We start from the raw sequence: 15,710 nt of genomic DNA on the forward strand, positions 1-15,710 counted from the left end.
GGGATTTGTGGGGCTTTGTACCCAAGGTAAGGGAGCTATGCACCTGGGAGCTACTTTTATTTAATTTTTTTTATTTGTAGAAGTGCCCCCTAGGGTGCCTGGTTGGTGTCCTGGCATGTGAGGGGGGGCCAGTGCACTACAAATGCTGGCTCCTCCCATAACCAAATGCCTTGCATTTCGCCGGGTTTGAGATGGCCGGGCCCAGTTTCCAATATGGCTGAAAAACGAAGCCGGCCATCTCCTCTACACCCGGCGATCGATTTAGCCGGCCCCAACCGTATTTCAAAAATACGGTTGGCTCTGCCCCTTGCGGAGCCGGCCCCGAAGATGGCCGGCCATCTATTTGGCCGGCGCCGTTCGATTATGCCCCTCAATAATACCTAACTTTGGGGGTCTTTTACTAAAGTTTAGCTCATGTTATCTGCAGCAGGACCCATAGAAATAAAATAAGCCCTGCTGGAAATAACTCAAACTAAGCTTTATTAAATGATCCCCTTTTCTATTTGCTTTCTTAGCCGCCGCCGCCACACACTGAACAGAGGGTTTCAAGTATCATGAACGATGATACCTAGATCCATTTCCTGGTTGGTGACTCCTAATGTGGAACCTTGCATCACATAGCTATAATTTTGATTCCTCTTTACCACATACATTTCTTTGCACTTGCACATATTAAACCTCATCTGCCATTTGGATGCCCAGTTTCCCAGTCTCGTAAGGTCCTCTTGTAATTTTTCACAATCCTTATGTGATTCAACAACTTTGAATAACTTTGTGTCATCAGCAAATTTAATTACCCTTCTAGCTACTCCCATCTCTAGATCATTTATAAAAAGCATCAGTTCCAGCTCAAACTCCTAGGGAAACCCAATAATCTACCCTTCTCCATTGAGAATACAGACCATTTAATCCTACTCTTTGTTTTCTCTCTTTTAACCAATTTTGAATCCACAATTTTTAATCCCATAAGTACATAAGTATTGCCACACTGGGCAGACCAAAGGTCCATCAAGCCCAGAATCTTGTTACCAACAATGGCCAATACAGGTCACAAATACCTGGCAAGATCCCAACCAAGTTCAATACATTTTATGATGCTTATCCCAGAAATAAACTGTGGATTTTTCCAAGTCAGTTTAATAATGGTCTATGCACTTTTCCTTTAGGAAGCCGTCCAGACCCTTATTAAACCCCGCTAAGCTAACTACCTTTACCACATTCTCTGGCAATGAATTCCACAGTTTAATTACACGTTGAGTGAAGAAAAAGTCTCTACGATTCGTATTAAATTTACTACTTTGTAGCTTCATCGCATGCCCCCTAGTCCTAGTATTTTTGGAAAGAGTAAACAAACGATTCACGTCTACCCATTCCAGTCCATTCATTAATTTATAGACCTCTATCATCCCATCTCATGACTCTCCAATTTTCTCTGGAGACTTTCATGAGGTACTTTTTCAAATGCATTTTGAAAATCCAGATACACAATATCAACTAGCTCAGCTTTATCCATATGTTTGTTCATCCCTTCAAAGAAGTGTAAATTAGTGAGGCAAGATTTTCCTTCACAAAATCCATGTTGGCTTTGTCTTATTAATCCATGCTTTTGAATATGTTGTGTAAGGGGTCCTTTTACCAAGCTGCGGGAAAAAGGCCTTGAGCTAGCAGCGGGGGCCGTTTTTCCTGCATGCCAGGGCTATTTTTCCTGCACCCAATAAAAGCCCCCCAAAATAGCCACATGGTGAGATAATTCTTACTGTGTGGTCATGCGGCAAGGAGACCTTACCGCCACCCAGTGAGTTGGCAATAAGGGTTTCAGCTCTAACCTGGCAGTAACTGGGCAGTGAGTGGCAATGCCTGATTACCGCCAGGTTATCGCCACGCAAGCCATTTCTGGGGGTTTTCTTTTTCCCATGGAAATGGCATGCAATTGTTACCACCCTTCTCGGCTGGACTGTAGTGATGTGCTCCCAGATACCTGATGGTTGTAGTCGTGGCGAATATCCAGGGAACACACACTCACAGCCGAGGGAGTGGAACAAATAAACTAACCTCGTCCTTTACTCTCAAAGAATAAAGGAGGATTTGTTCCTGAAATGGAAGGACCAAACTTTCAGATTTGCAAATTATCTCTTTCTTTATTGAATACAAATGCAAGCAAATTTTCATTCAAATAAACTCAAATTCACAATTAGTGTGAAGCTTAATAGAACTGCAATAACATATTCAACATTCAAATGTAGAACTACATGTATACCCTTAACTTTGTCTGTTTCACCTAAAAAGGCGGAAAAGAACCTTTTCAGATAAGTATTTAAATTGTCTTTTATCAAAATCAGATATTTGTGGTTATTCTCTTTCCTGATGTAGAAATTGGTCTCTTTGTGTGCACTATTGGTGTTTTTGCAGGGATCTCATGGATTTTTAATATCTGATGGTCTGTTCCTTTGTTTTCCCTTAAAATGTTGTGAAAAAATAATATATTTCTTTCAACACCCTTGGCAATGTCACTTAGCTGTGGTTGAATTTATTTAGGTGATGTCTTTCTTGCATTGGAGCTCATCTGGAACCCTTTAGAGGATGACTCCCCCAGATTTCTTCTCCCTAAACCTCACTTATAAAGAAAATAAATGGAGGCAAGACCCTTGAACTCCCTTTGTTCTTGTTCAGGCTCTGGTGACTATTAACCAATTCTCAATACTGTGGCCAAACTCTCTAATTGAAATAAAATAAGTTAAAGGTTTTCTCACTACAAAACCTATTTCTCACTGTTGTTTCCCTAGTCTAAAATGGTCCAGCAGGCTTCAACATTCCGTCTCACAGACTTCACATAAAAGCATAACTTTTCCCTTAGCTATCAAATCAATCTGGAGAATACAGCACACTCAGACAACAGCAGTGCTGGATTTTCTTTATTCTGAAGTCAGATTCCAAACCTTGCTTGCACTGAACTCAGAACTCTCACAAACAACACACCTCCCCCCACCCCCCTGACACAGCTTAATGGCTTCTTTCTTCAAATCACAGATTCACCTCTCAGTCCTTCCCCTGTGTCAGAGTTAAAATCCTTACACACTTTTTCCTGACACCCTTATAGTTTCTTTCACTTAGTATAACTACCAGCAGAAATCACAGTCTCTCAGAACCAGAGTCTCAACTGTTTTCCCCTATTCTAAAAAGAGTAGGCAGCCATGTGTCCACTTTAATACCCGAGCCTACAGACTCTCATTCCACCTTCCATGACCTTAATTTCCCTTAGAACCAGTGTTGCCAGGTGGGCGGTTTTACCGCCCAATTGGGCGGTTTTCCGCGCCCCGCCGCGGGAAATTTTTGCCCACGGCGGGTTGCGGTTTTTTGGGGCGGTTTTTTAGGCTTCCGGGCGGCTTTTTGGGCGGCTTTTTGATTTTTTTTCGGCCGCGGGGGGCGGGGTTAGTGACGTTTTTGGGCGGGGTTAGTGACGTTTTGGGCGTGGCCGATGACGTGGGAGGCGGGGCCGATGACGTGGGAGGCGGGGCCGATGACGTGGGAGGCGGGGCCGATGACGGGGAGGCGGGGCTGATGACAGGGAGGCGGGCCCGATGACGTGGGAGGCGGGGCTGATGACGGGGAGGCGGGCCCGATGACGTGGGAGGCGGGGCCGGTGACGGCGGGGGCGGGGCCGGTGACGCGGGGGTGGGGGTGTCAGGGGCGGGGTTTGTGTTTGGGCGGGTTTTGGGCTGGTTTCTGGCCCGGATTGGGCTGGAAAAAAAATTTCTACCTGGCAACCCTGCTTAGAACTTAACCATTCCATTCACTGCATGCTGGGACATACATACCTCTGTTTCATTCCAAACCAAACTAAATTTGGTTTAAAACTTCTCACAACTTTCTATTAGTACAGCTCTCTCCCACCCAAAATACATCAGTTTTTCCCCACATGTATTCAGCAACACAATCATGAAAAAGGCAGTCTGTTTATTGAAGTACTCACTTTTAATCTCAAATCATCTCATTCTCAGCACCAAAGCTCACCTTCACTCACTTTCAATATTAAAGTACCCTTTTTCAATATCACATTTCACTTTAAACTCACAAAATCCATACTTTTATTCTTACTTTTACACAGACACACACTATACGTTTTTTCTTTCTCAATCCATGTTCACAGCCCTGGTCTCTCTGCTCACTCCAGTCTCCCTGGCAACTCAGCCCCCCCCCCCCCCCCTAGAGGAACTGACATCACTCCACCAATCAGCTTGTCAGAGAAAGACAGGTTTTTTTTCTGATCTGTTTAGAATCTCCCTCCCCCATAGAAGTAAATGCAAAACTTCCTATACAGAGAATTTCAAAGTCAATTTTAACCTGACTTGTACCCAAAACAGAAAGGAACATTTTAAAGTACAATCCCCACTTAATCATGGTTTATTTCTTGAAAAATAAAACCACATTTAAGAAACATCTCACACTTTCTTCAGCTAACTCCATTAACAATTCCCAAACTAACTTTAAACCTTTTTCAGCCAGAAGCATCCACCAAAACCCTGGAACAGCCCCCCCCCCCCCCCCCCCCCCAGAGCCCCAGAAAAAAAAACCATTTAATTTATGTTACCATATATTACACAATCAAGGTGGGACTGAAGGAGTGGAACGCCTAAGTGGAACGCCTAATGCTACCCGAATACTGCTGAACAACAGGACAACCTCATGTTTTGTGCCTACTGATGGACTTATACTTATGCACTCTACCTCTTGCTTTTGGCTGGTTAGCCACACCTTATTACTGCACTGGACATTTGTGCCTTATCCAGTTTTACTGTTTACTAACGAAAGAAGGTTGCTGTTTACTAATGTAGGGACAGAATGCAGGACTATTAGACATATAGCTTGTAACAGTAGTTTGCAAGGCCTATACAAGACCAGCTTGCATGTAGCAACGCGACCTTGGAGGGTGCTGACACCCCCTGCATTCCTGAGCCGAACCTTATCTCCTGTGCTAGAAAGGAGTATTGTGTGTGAAGAATAAGCTGCTAAGTTTCGTTTTTCTTGCCAGTATCATTTCAGTGTTATGACGTGAGTATGTACTGGGACTACAATTTTGTACTGTAAGAACTACAAATGTTTACTGCGCATGCCAGTAGTGATGTGTAAGGGGCCAAATGCGCAGGCCCAGTGGGGAAGTATAAATGTAAGTGTCAGATGATTTATGACACACAGTGTCCCGAGACTACTCGGTGCTGTTCACTTGCTAGCAATAAAGTTGCCTTGTTTGGAACCAAAGTTTGCCTTTCGTCTCCTGATTTCCCACCTGTTTCATTGGCACCTCAGATGGGACAGAAGTAGAAAGGGGAATCGGATTATATTCTTCCCCTCCCCCACTGCGGTCGAGTCGGGTTATCGATCCCCACCCGAGAAGGTGGTGAGTGGCCACCGCTGATTTCAGCGTCCATCTCCCGGAGGAGGGTCGATCAACTCCGCCCGACTGTAGAGGGGGCTGTGTGGTTCCGGCAAGGCACCTTTTCTATTTCAGAAAGAAGCGTACGACGGCGCGGCCTACGACCCCGGCGGACAGGCGAGTATACTCTACGTAGTGACCGGCCCAGTAAGGACCGAAGAAGAGGCGTGATCACCCTCTTTTAGCCAGTGACTAATACGGACTATTGGTATCCGACTAGGTCCCGAAACTCACTAGGCTCCGACGACGAAACCGAGCGGCGAACGGGAGGGTTTCTTGTGGCGCATGAAAGTGTGTGAATGGGCTTGCAGTTCCAGGCCGGGCGACCGCGTCCTGGTCAGGCCGAGTGTTGACCCTTCTGTGTCTGGTGGAACGAGACCCCTTACTCCTCCACCGTCCCTCTCCCCTTTTGTCCGTCACCTGTCCTTTGGCACTCAGGTTAGGATGGGCGGGGGTGGGTCTTCACCGTTAGATTTAATGACGGAACACTTTAGCGAAGTGTTCGACCTAGATAAATGTAGCAGGGCCGGGATGATACAGAGATGTCAATTTATGTGGCCGGGGCTAGGTATTGCGGGATGGCCCCCAGAAGGGTCATTCGAGTATGCAAAAGTGGCGGCGGTCATGAATATTGTTATAATTGAGGGAAACCCAGGCTGTCCCGAGGACATTCCATACATAGAAGCGTGGTTGGATGTAGTCCGGGATCCGCCGGCTTGGGCCCAACGGAAGGTAGAAAAGGCCGCCCTCATGTTGGTAAAGCAGAGAAAAGGCCGGAAAACTAAACTTAGAACCCTGCCGACCCATGCCTTCGCTCTCCAAAGCTCGGCAACCGCTGCCGTCCCGAAGGCCGCAGGGACCGTCCCCATACGGCCTACCGCCCCTAGCACTGAAGCCACTGAGACCACGCCCCCTGCTACCATAGTCAAGGCAGGAACCACGCCCAGTAATACTAACACACCTTCTAGAAAGAAACCCCCGAAGAAAACCGCAGGGAAAGTTCAGGGTTCGCCCGAGAAGAAGACTCCAAAAGCCCCGATACTTGCTACGGCGGAAGCATACGAAGACGACATTGCGCCGCCGCCATATGCCCCTATATACCCTGACCTTACGGGCCTGGCAGAAGGCCCCGCTGACGCCGAAACTTCCGGGTCAGAGTCAGATGCCGGGGAGACGTCCCACCCAGCCTCACCTGAGTCACCTGGCCCCGCAACCACACGGAAGAGTAAACGGGTTGTGAAGAACATTACTCGGTTCCCCCAATCGAGTCCGCATCAGGCCCTCCCGTCCGGCCGAAGAGGGGGAACCTCCCACTTATTCCCAGTTCGACAGTCTACCACCTATACCCCTAACCCGGCGGAAGGGGGGGGGGCCAGCCCATTGAATCAACAGTTTATAGCCACGTTCCCTTCTCAAGTGCCGATTTGTATAACTGGAAATTCCATGGGCCGTCCTACGACCAGCAACCCGAGCAGTTGGTAGAGCTGGTGGAAGGCATTATATACAGTTATAATCCAACTTGGGCAGACCTTAGGCAGTTGAGCGCCCACATCCTGACCACTGAAGAACGCCGCCTTTTACAACAGAATATGGAGCAAGCCATCCGGGATGCTAATCTGGCCCATGCCAACTTACAGAACCTAATAGAAACGGAGGCGCCCATCGCTGCCCCTACGTGGGACTACCGAACCGCTGAAGGCCAAACCTTTATCCGCCGATACCAGCAGGCGTACCTGGCCGCCTTAAAGAAGGGAAAGCAGAAGGTTACCAACATGGGGAAAATCCACAGTGTGGTCCAACAGAAGGACGAGAGTCCAGGGGACTTCCTTGAACGACTTATGGAAGCATTCAGGAGGCACAGCCCGATAAATCCCGAAGACCCTAAGAACCTCCCAACCGTGGTTATGAGTTTTGTTAGCCAGTCAGCACCGGATATACGAAGAAAGCTACAGAGAACGGAGGGGTTCGAAGGGATGAGCCTCAGCCAACTGAAAGCTATAGCTGATCGCGTATTCGGATATCGCGACCAGGAGGAGAAGGTGGAGGCCCGAAAGGAATCGACCAGGCGGATGCGGGAGAAGGCAGATGTGTTGGCCACGGTGCTGGAAGAACGAATGAGGTCTAGACCAAGAGGGAGGGGCAGGAGAACAAGAGGAACGCGGTCCCCCATAGGGCGTAACCAGTGTGCAAATTGCCGACAAGAAGGACACTGGTGGGCTGATTGTCCAGAGGAGATACGGGACAGCCCGAGAGAAGAGGAATCATGGGACCGGCAGAGAGAGGAGGAGACAGGCGACCGTACGGGGGCCCCCAGGCGAGGCCGGGGAAGGGGCCGAAGAGAGAGAGGACGGGATGACCGGAGGGAATGGCAGATGGCTGTGGACGCTACCCGAGACAGCACAGCATGAAGAAACCGGGAGGGCAGAGTCCCCACTGACCCTCTGGTGGAAATTCGGGTGGGGACGGAATCTATGAAGGCCTTACTAGACACGGGGGCCCAGCGATCTGTTATCACCACCGCCATAGCCCCAGCCACGAAAGAAACTATACCAATTGTGGGAGCCTCCGGGAATCCCTTGCGGCCCCCCTCCTCAAAGAGCGCCAAGTCCAGATCGGAGGGACGATGGTGTCCCATCAGTTCATACACATCCCTGGATGCCCAGTCCCCTTAATTGGTCGAGACCTACTCTGTAAGCTCCAGGCCACCTTGAAGTTCAAGACCACGGGTGAGGTGGAAGCTCGCTTTGAAGATCGGCCAGTGACACTCATCTGCCCAGTAAGAGAAGAATGGAGACTACACGCTCCCCCAACTGTAGGGCCTGGCAGCTGCCGTTACGACCAGAATACCTCCTTTGCCCAGCAGAGACGAGCCATAATGGATGAAGTGCCTGATGTATGGGCAGAAGTGAACCCCGGAGGACTGGCCGTTAACGCTATCCCCATCTGGATTGAGCTCAAACCGAACGCTCAAGTTGTCACCCAAGGACAATACCATATCCCCTATGCGGCCCGGCATAGTATGCAAATTCACCTACAGAAACTCCTTCAACAAGGGGTCCTTAAACCGACTAGATCTGCGTGGAACACCCCATTGTTGCCCGTCAAGAAGCCAGGAACATCAGAATACAGACCCGTCCAGGACCTGAGAAAAGTCAACAACCAGGTAGCCGACATAGTTGCCCTCGTACCAAACCCCTACTCCATCCTAGCCCAAGTGCCATCCCAGACCAAGTGGTACAGTGTCATTGATTTGAAGGACGCCTTCTTTTCCATCCCTCTCGCTGCCGACAGTCAAAAGTTGTTTGCCTTTACGTGGGAAGACTTACAGACGGGAACCAAGCAGCAATATACATGGACCCGGCTTCCCCAGGGGTTCAAGAACTCCCCCACCCTCTTTGGTGACCAGCTTGCCCAGGACCTGAAAACGTACCAAGACGAGTACGGGCCGGTCGTCCAATACGTGGATGACCTGTTGGTGGCCCGTGAAACATACACGGACTGTGCAGAAGCTACCCTTTACCTCTTGAAAACCCTGGAAGCCCAGGGGTACCGGGCCAGTCGCAAGAAGGCCCAGATATGCGAGATCGAAGTCGAATACCTGGGTTTCCGCCTCCGAGAAGGAACCCGAAGGCTCGGTACCCCCCGAACCCAAGCTATCCGCAACCAACCCACTCCTGCAAATAAGAAGGAACTACGGGCACTCCTCGGAGCCGCGGGATATTGCCGCATCTGGATCATCAATTTTGCTATCCTGACCCACAGTTTGTATGCCAAACTGAAGGGGCCTGAACTCGAGGGCCAAGATCTCCAGTGGGAGAAAAGCGAACTGAAAGCCCTTCAGGACCTTAAGGATGCCCTTGCGGCCCCACCAGCGCACGGACTGCCAGATGTGACTAAGCCGTTCCACTTGTTCATCGACGAAAAGAAGGGATTGGCACTTGGAGTCCTCACCCAACTGGTCGGCACCTGGCAACGCCCTGTAGCATACCTCTCCAAGGGCATGGACAACGTGGCACGAGGATGGCCGGGCTGTCTCCGAAGCATCGCGGCGGCCTGTCTGCTGATACACGAGGCCAATAAACTCACGTTTGGCCAGACGCTCTTTGTGACCACACCCCACAGCATCCGCGGCCTACTCGAGAGCCACGGACCCAGATGGATGACCAACTCCCGATTGGTCAAATACCAAGCCCTCCTGTGCGAAAATCCGGAGGTGCGGATCCTGGACACAACCAACCTTAATCCTGCTACCCTCCTTCCGGCCCCTGAATCACCACTCCACGACTGTGATGAGGTAATGGCCACTGTGCACTCGAGCAGACCTGACCTGAAGGACCAACCCTGGCAAGGGGGCATCACCCTTTTTACCGATGGAAGCAGCCAGGTGATAGGGGGAATTCGAAGAGCTGGCTATGCTGTCGTGTCTGAGGACCATGTGATCGAGGCTATGGCCCTGCCGCCCGGAACGTCAGCCCAGAAAGCGGAGCTGATCGCCCTCACCAAAGCCCTCCTGTGGGCTGAAGGGAAAGTTGTTAACATTTACACCGACTCCAAATACGCTTTCCTCACCCTCCAGGTGCATGGAGCTTTGTACAAGGAGAGGGGATTTCTGACAGCTGAGGGGAAAGGACTCGCCAATGCCGCTGAGATCTGCCAGTTACTCGAGTCAGTATGGAAACCGAAGAAAGTGGCTGTGATGCACTGTAGGGCCCACACCGGGAGAACGGACCCTATTGCCCGGGGAAATCAGCGGGCAGACGACGCTGCAAAAAGGGCAAGTCAGCTCCCCCACTCCTCTCACCCTTCTGACCCCGTACTCGTCGTCCAGCTCCCTACGGAGACCCCTATCTACACCCCCCAAGAAACGGAGTGGGCCCAACAAGAGGGTCTGGAGTCACGCAATGGCTGGTGGATACTACAGGATGGGCGCATATGGATACCCGAAGCCTTGGCCTGGACGGTGGCCAAGGAGGCTCATGACCGCACCCACTTGGGCAGGGACGCCCTGGGGCGCTTACTTGAGAAGACCTACTATATCAACTAACTATCCAGCCGATGCGCAACTTGTGCCCGGAACAACCCCCGAACGGGGCCCGGTCCTGTGCCAGGACATGTTCTCCGAGGCACCAGCCCTTTCCACGTATGCCAGATTGACTTCACACACATGCCCCCGGCGCGAGGCTACAAAGCTATCCTCGTCGCCGTGTGTACCTACACCGGATGGATTGAAGCCCAGCCTACTAGAACGGAAATGGCTAAAGAAGTCACCTCCCTACTGCTGCATCAAATCCTACCCAGATACGGTCTCCCCAAGCAAATAAACTCTGACAACGGTCCCGCCTTCACCAGCGAAGTAACACAACAGCTCAGTACCAGACTGGGCCTCGATTGGAAGTTGCATTGTGCCTGGAGACCCCAAAGCAGTGGAGTAGTGGAGAGGGCTAACCGATCCCTGAAGAACCAGCTAGCCAAGCTATGCCAAGAAGCAAAAGCCAAATGGCCCGACCTGCTTCCACTGGCCTTGCTGCATCTCAGGTGTACCCCCAAGGCTACCGGCCTTACTCCTTACGAGATGATGTATGCTAGGCCACCACCACTACCCTCCTTTCCCGACTCTTTGCAGATACAGGGTGAGAATTCCTTAGTGAAACAGATGAGAGCCTTACACCAGGTAGTGCAAGACATCCAGCAATACACTGAAAGAGTAGCTCCCTTGGTCCTCACCAGTCCTACGCACAGGTTCAGGGTGGGAGACGAGGTCTGGGTAAAAGAGTGGGATGAATCTGACTGCCTAAAGCCCAAATGGAAGGGGCCCTCCCTTGTTCTTCTAACGACCTCAACCGCTGTTAAAATTGCAGGAAGCCCAGTGTGGATACATTGGACCCGACTGAAACCTGCTGCTCCCACTAGCAGCACCCTGAAGCGTTGGACTGCGCACCAACATCCTGACGCTCCATTACGGCTGACTCTGAGAAAGACGTGAACCACCAGATTCATGCCTGCCCAACAACAGGAAACCAGCTTCTGGACCCACTGCGTTTTTGGCTCTCTGTTTATCGCAGCCTTTATCGTGGGCCTCATTATCTTCTTGCTACAAAAGCTCGGATACCTCCCACCACATATATAATGCTGACCATCTTCCTTCTCCTGTGTGCAGTCCCGAGCTATCCTGCCACTCTGAGCCTGAATTGCACTGAATGTTTGCGCCTCGTGCGCCATCGTATAGAGGGAGGATATCACCTAGTCACCACCCTCATTCACCAGACGCAGCCCCCGGAAGGCGATTGTCGGCTTCTCCCGACTTGTGCCCTCATCACTCCGAATGGCCTCCAACAGTTCCACAGATGCCTCCAAGGAAATCTCACTATCTGCCATAGCCCTACCAAGCCGAGATACTACAATGTCACCCTCAGCATAGGACTCCCTGCGTATGTGGCCGGGCCTCCGGGAGTAGAGGGAGATGGCATTCTGTATTACATAAATTCCACTCGCATCCTTGTCGGTGGCATCCAAACTGTAGCAACCTTAACCTTCGACGTCTGTGCCGCCATGGACAAACACCCTTGGTCTCGCAAGTGTGGCAGTCAGAGTTGGCGTAAGGCATATGTTAACGACCACAAGTATATCTGCCCCTTCAGTCCAGACATGAGATGCTGCTCCCCGTGGGTGTGGCTCCCATGCGCTGGCGACACTCGAGCCTCGGGCTGGGACCGAGTATGTGCCTATACGGGAGGAGGATATGCCGGATGTACCGGCCTGGGCGAGTTTCGTCGAGGTTCTGGTAACTATGTGTCCCTAGACTGGCCCATTCGAGGACACGACATGCCCTGGAGAGGGACGTGGGGCCTCGGTATAGACGGCGGAGGAATGGATCCGTTGACATATATTACCATATATCAGAGTCTCGAGACGAAGCCTCCTACGCACCACCAGACTACTGTCGTCGGCTACCAAGACGTATTCGATGAAATCGCTCGTGCTGAACAGACCGAGACTAAATTCCCCATTTCCCCCGAAGCCCGGAATATGTTCCTCAACTTGGCTGAAACATTGCCCTCTCCCTCGGAATTGCCAACTGTTTCGTCTGTGGAGGCACCGACATGGGTGAACAATGGCCCTGGGAAGCGAGAGAGATCCGACAACACACATGGGATGCACTCAACACCACTAACATTACCTTTCCCCAACGGCCGAAGCCGTATGAATGGGCCCTAAGAACAAATATTATAGGCACCCTCTGCGCTAGTCGAGCGCCATCGAAGCGGTACTCTGTACCAGTGGGAGATTCTGCTTGCACGGGGGTCCTACAGTATAATGGAAGCCGGGCAACCTGGTGGCAAACGGATAACCTGCCCGCCCCGGAGCCTATCTGGACAGAACCCACCTTGAACACGACATGGACATACGGAGGAAACGCTTCCCTCAAGTGGATAGCCCCGGAGGGCTACTACTATATCTGCGGGCGCAGGGCCTACGAACAGCTCCCGGCCCGCTGGTACGGTACCTGTCTCTTGGGCACTGTTCGACCTAGCTTTTTCCTTTTGCCCCTGCGAGTTGGCGAAACTTTGGGTATCCCCCTATACGTGGAAAAGGGGCCAGATAACCCGGCCAGACGTAAACGGTCCTTCCTAGATACCAAGCCCAAAGTTCAGATTGGAGACTGGAAAGACAACGAGTGGCCGCCCGAACGCATCATTCATTACTATGGATCGGCCACATGGGCTGAAGATGGTACATACGGGTACCGTACCCCTATCTATATGCTGAATCGCATTATTCGCCTACAGGCCGTACTCGAAATCCTTACTAACGATTCGGCCCTTGCCCTCAATATCCTAGCTCGACAGAACACTAAGCTCATTACCCGCCGTTTACCAAAATCGCTTGGCTCTCGACTACCTCTTAGCCCAGGAGGGGGGGGTGTGTGGCAAGTTTAACCTCAGTAATTGCTGCTTACAAATTGATGACCAGAGCCACGTCATCAGAGAAATAACTGACCGGATGGTCAAACTAGCCCACGTCCCCGTCCAGACCTGGAACAGTGCGTGGGATTGGACTTCCTCCCTAACCAGCTGGTTGCCAACCTCCGGGAGCCTGCAAGGCCTCCTTGTCATGGGTGGCCTGTTTTTGTTGTCCTGTTTACTAATTCCTTTATCTCTTCCCTTTGTTTTCAGGTGTCTCCGCTCCACCATGGAGAGCATCGCTGACCGCCGGGCTGCTGCCCAGCTCATGGCTCTCCAGATGTACTCCCCCATTCCCCAGTCTGATGAAGCTTACGACGAAGCATCTTGTGGCTGACGTGCACCTTTCACCTCCTTAATGGGCCAGTACCCTTGTGTCAGCATAAGTCCGGATACAAAGGGGGGGGGATTCCACTAGGGGCCCTCCGTCTCAACCCCGGCGAAGCAACCAACGGCTGCGCAAGGGCTTAGGGCTCGCTTGTTGCCTCTCTCGCTGACTATCCTTGTCCTTTCTTTCCTTTTCAGGATTCATGGAGGTGATACTCTCCACCAGAATGGATGTTCAAGTATCAAAAGGGGGGAATGAAGGAGTGGAACGCCTAAGTGGAACGCCTAATGCTACCCGAATACTGCTGAACAACAGGACAACCTCATGTTTTGTGCCTACTGATGGACTTATACTTATGCACTCTACCTCTTGCTTTTGGCTGGTTAGCCACACCTTATTACTGCACTGGACATTTGTGCCCTTATCCAGTTTACTGTTTACTAACGAAAGAAGGTTGCTGTTTACTAATGTAGGGACAGAATGCAGGACTATTAGACATATAGCTTGTAACAGTAGTTTGCAAGGCCTATACAAGACCAGCTTGCATGTAGCAACGCGACCTTGGAGGGTGCTGACACCCCCTGCATTCCTGAGCCGAACCTTATCTCCTGTGCTAGAAAGGAGTATTGTGTGTGAAGAATAAGCTGCTAAGTTTCGTTTTCTTGCCAGTATCATTTCAGTGTTATGACGTGAGTATGTACTGGGACTACAATTTTGTACTGTAAGAACTACAAATGTTTACTGCGCATGCCAGTAGTGATGTGTAAGGGGCCAAATGCGCAGGCCCAGTGGGGAGTATAAATGTAAGTGTCAGATGATTTATGACACACAGTGTCCCGAGACTACTCGGTGCTGTTCACTTGCTAGCAATAAAGTTGCCTTGTTTGGAACCAAAGTTTGCCTTTCGTCTCCTGATTTCCCACCTGTTTTCAGGACTACCACTGGCGGACGCATTGGGCTGGTGGTAGTCCCAGAAGAGCGAGTGGTAAGCCCGCATTGGGCTTACTGCTGCTCTGTAAAGGAGCCCCTAATTTTGTTCTTTATAATAGTCCTCTATCATTTTGCCCAGCACCGACGTCAGGCTCACTGGTCTATAATTTCTTGGATCTCCACTGGAACCCTTTTTAAAAATTGGCATTATATTGGCCACTCTCCTATCTTCTGGTACCATGCTTGATTTTAAAGATAAATTACATATTACTAACAATAGTTCTACAAGTTCAGTTTTCAATTCTATTAGTACTATCCGGTCCAGGTGATTTGCTACCCTTCAATTTGTCAAATTACGCCATTACATCTTCCATATTTATAGAGATTTCATTCAGTTTCTCTGAATTGTCAGCTTTGAATACCATTTCTGGCACTGGTATCACTCCCAAATCTTCCTTGGTGAAGACCGAAGTAAAGAATTCATTTAATCTTTCCTCTACAGCTTTGTCTTCCCTGAGTGCCCATTTTACCCCTCGATCATCTAGCAGTCCAATTGATTCTTTTCCTGGCTTCTTGCTTTTAATATACCTAAAAAAGTTTTACTATGTATTTTTGCCTCCAACACAATCTTTTTTCAAAGTACCTCTTGCCTTCCTTATCAGCACTTTTGCATTTAACTTGACATTCCTTATGCTGTTTCTTATTATTTTCAGTCAAATCCTTCTTCCATTTTTGAAGGATTTTCTTTTAGCTCTAATAGCTTCTTTCACCTCACTTTTTAACCATGCTGGCTGTCGCTTGGTCTTCCTTCCTCCTTTTTTTAAATACATAGAATATAATTCTCCTGTGCTTCCAGGATGGTATTTTTGAACAGCATCTATGCCTAATGTAATTTTTGACCTTTGCAGCTGCTGCTCTAAGTTTTTTTTTTTCACCGTTCTTCTCATTTTATCATAGTCTCCTTTTTGAAAGTTAAATGCTAACATATTGGGTTTCCTGTATGTACTTACTCCAGAGCCGATATCAAAGCTGATCATATTATGATCACTGCTAGCAAGCG

This window comes from Microcaecilia unicolor, chromosome 4 (genome assembly GCF_901765095.1).
Source record: "Microcaecilia unicolor chromosome 4, aMicUni1.1, whole genome shotgun sequence".
Taxonomy (NCBI): Eukaryota; Metazoa; Chordata; class Amphibia; order Gymnophiona; family Siphonopidae; genus Microcaecilia; species Microcaecilia unicolor.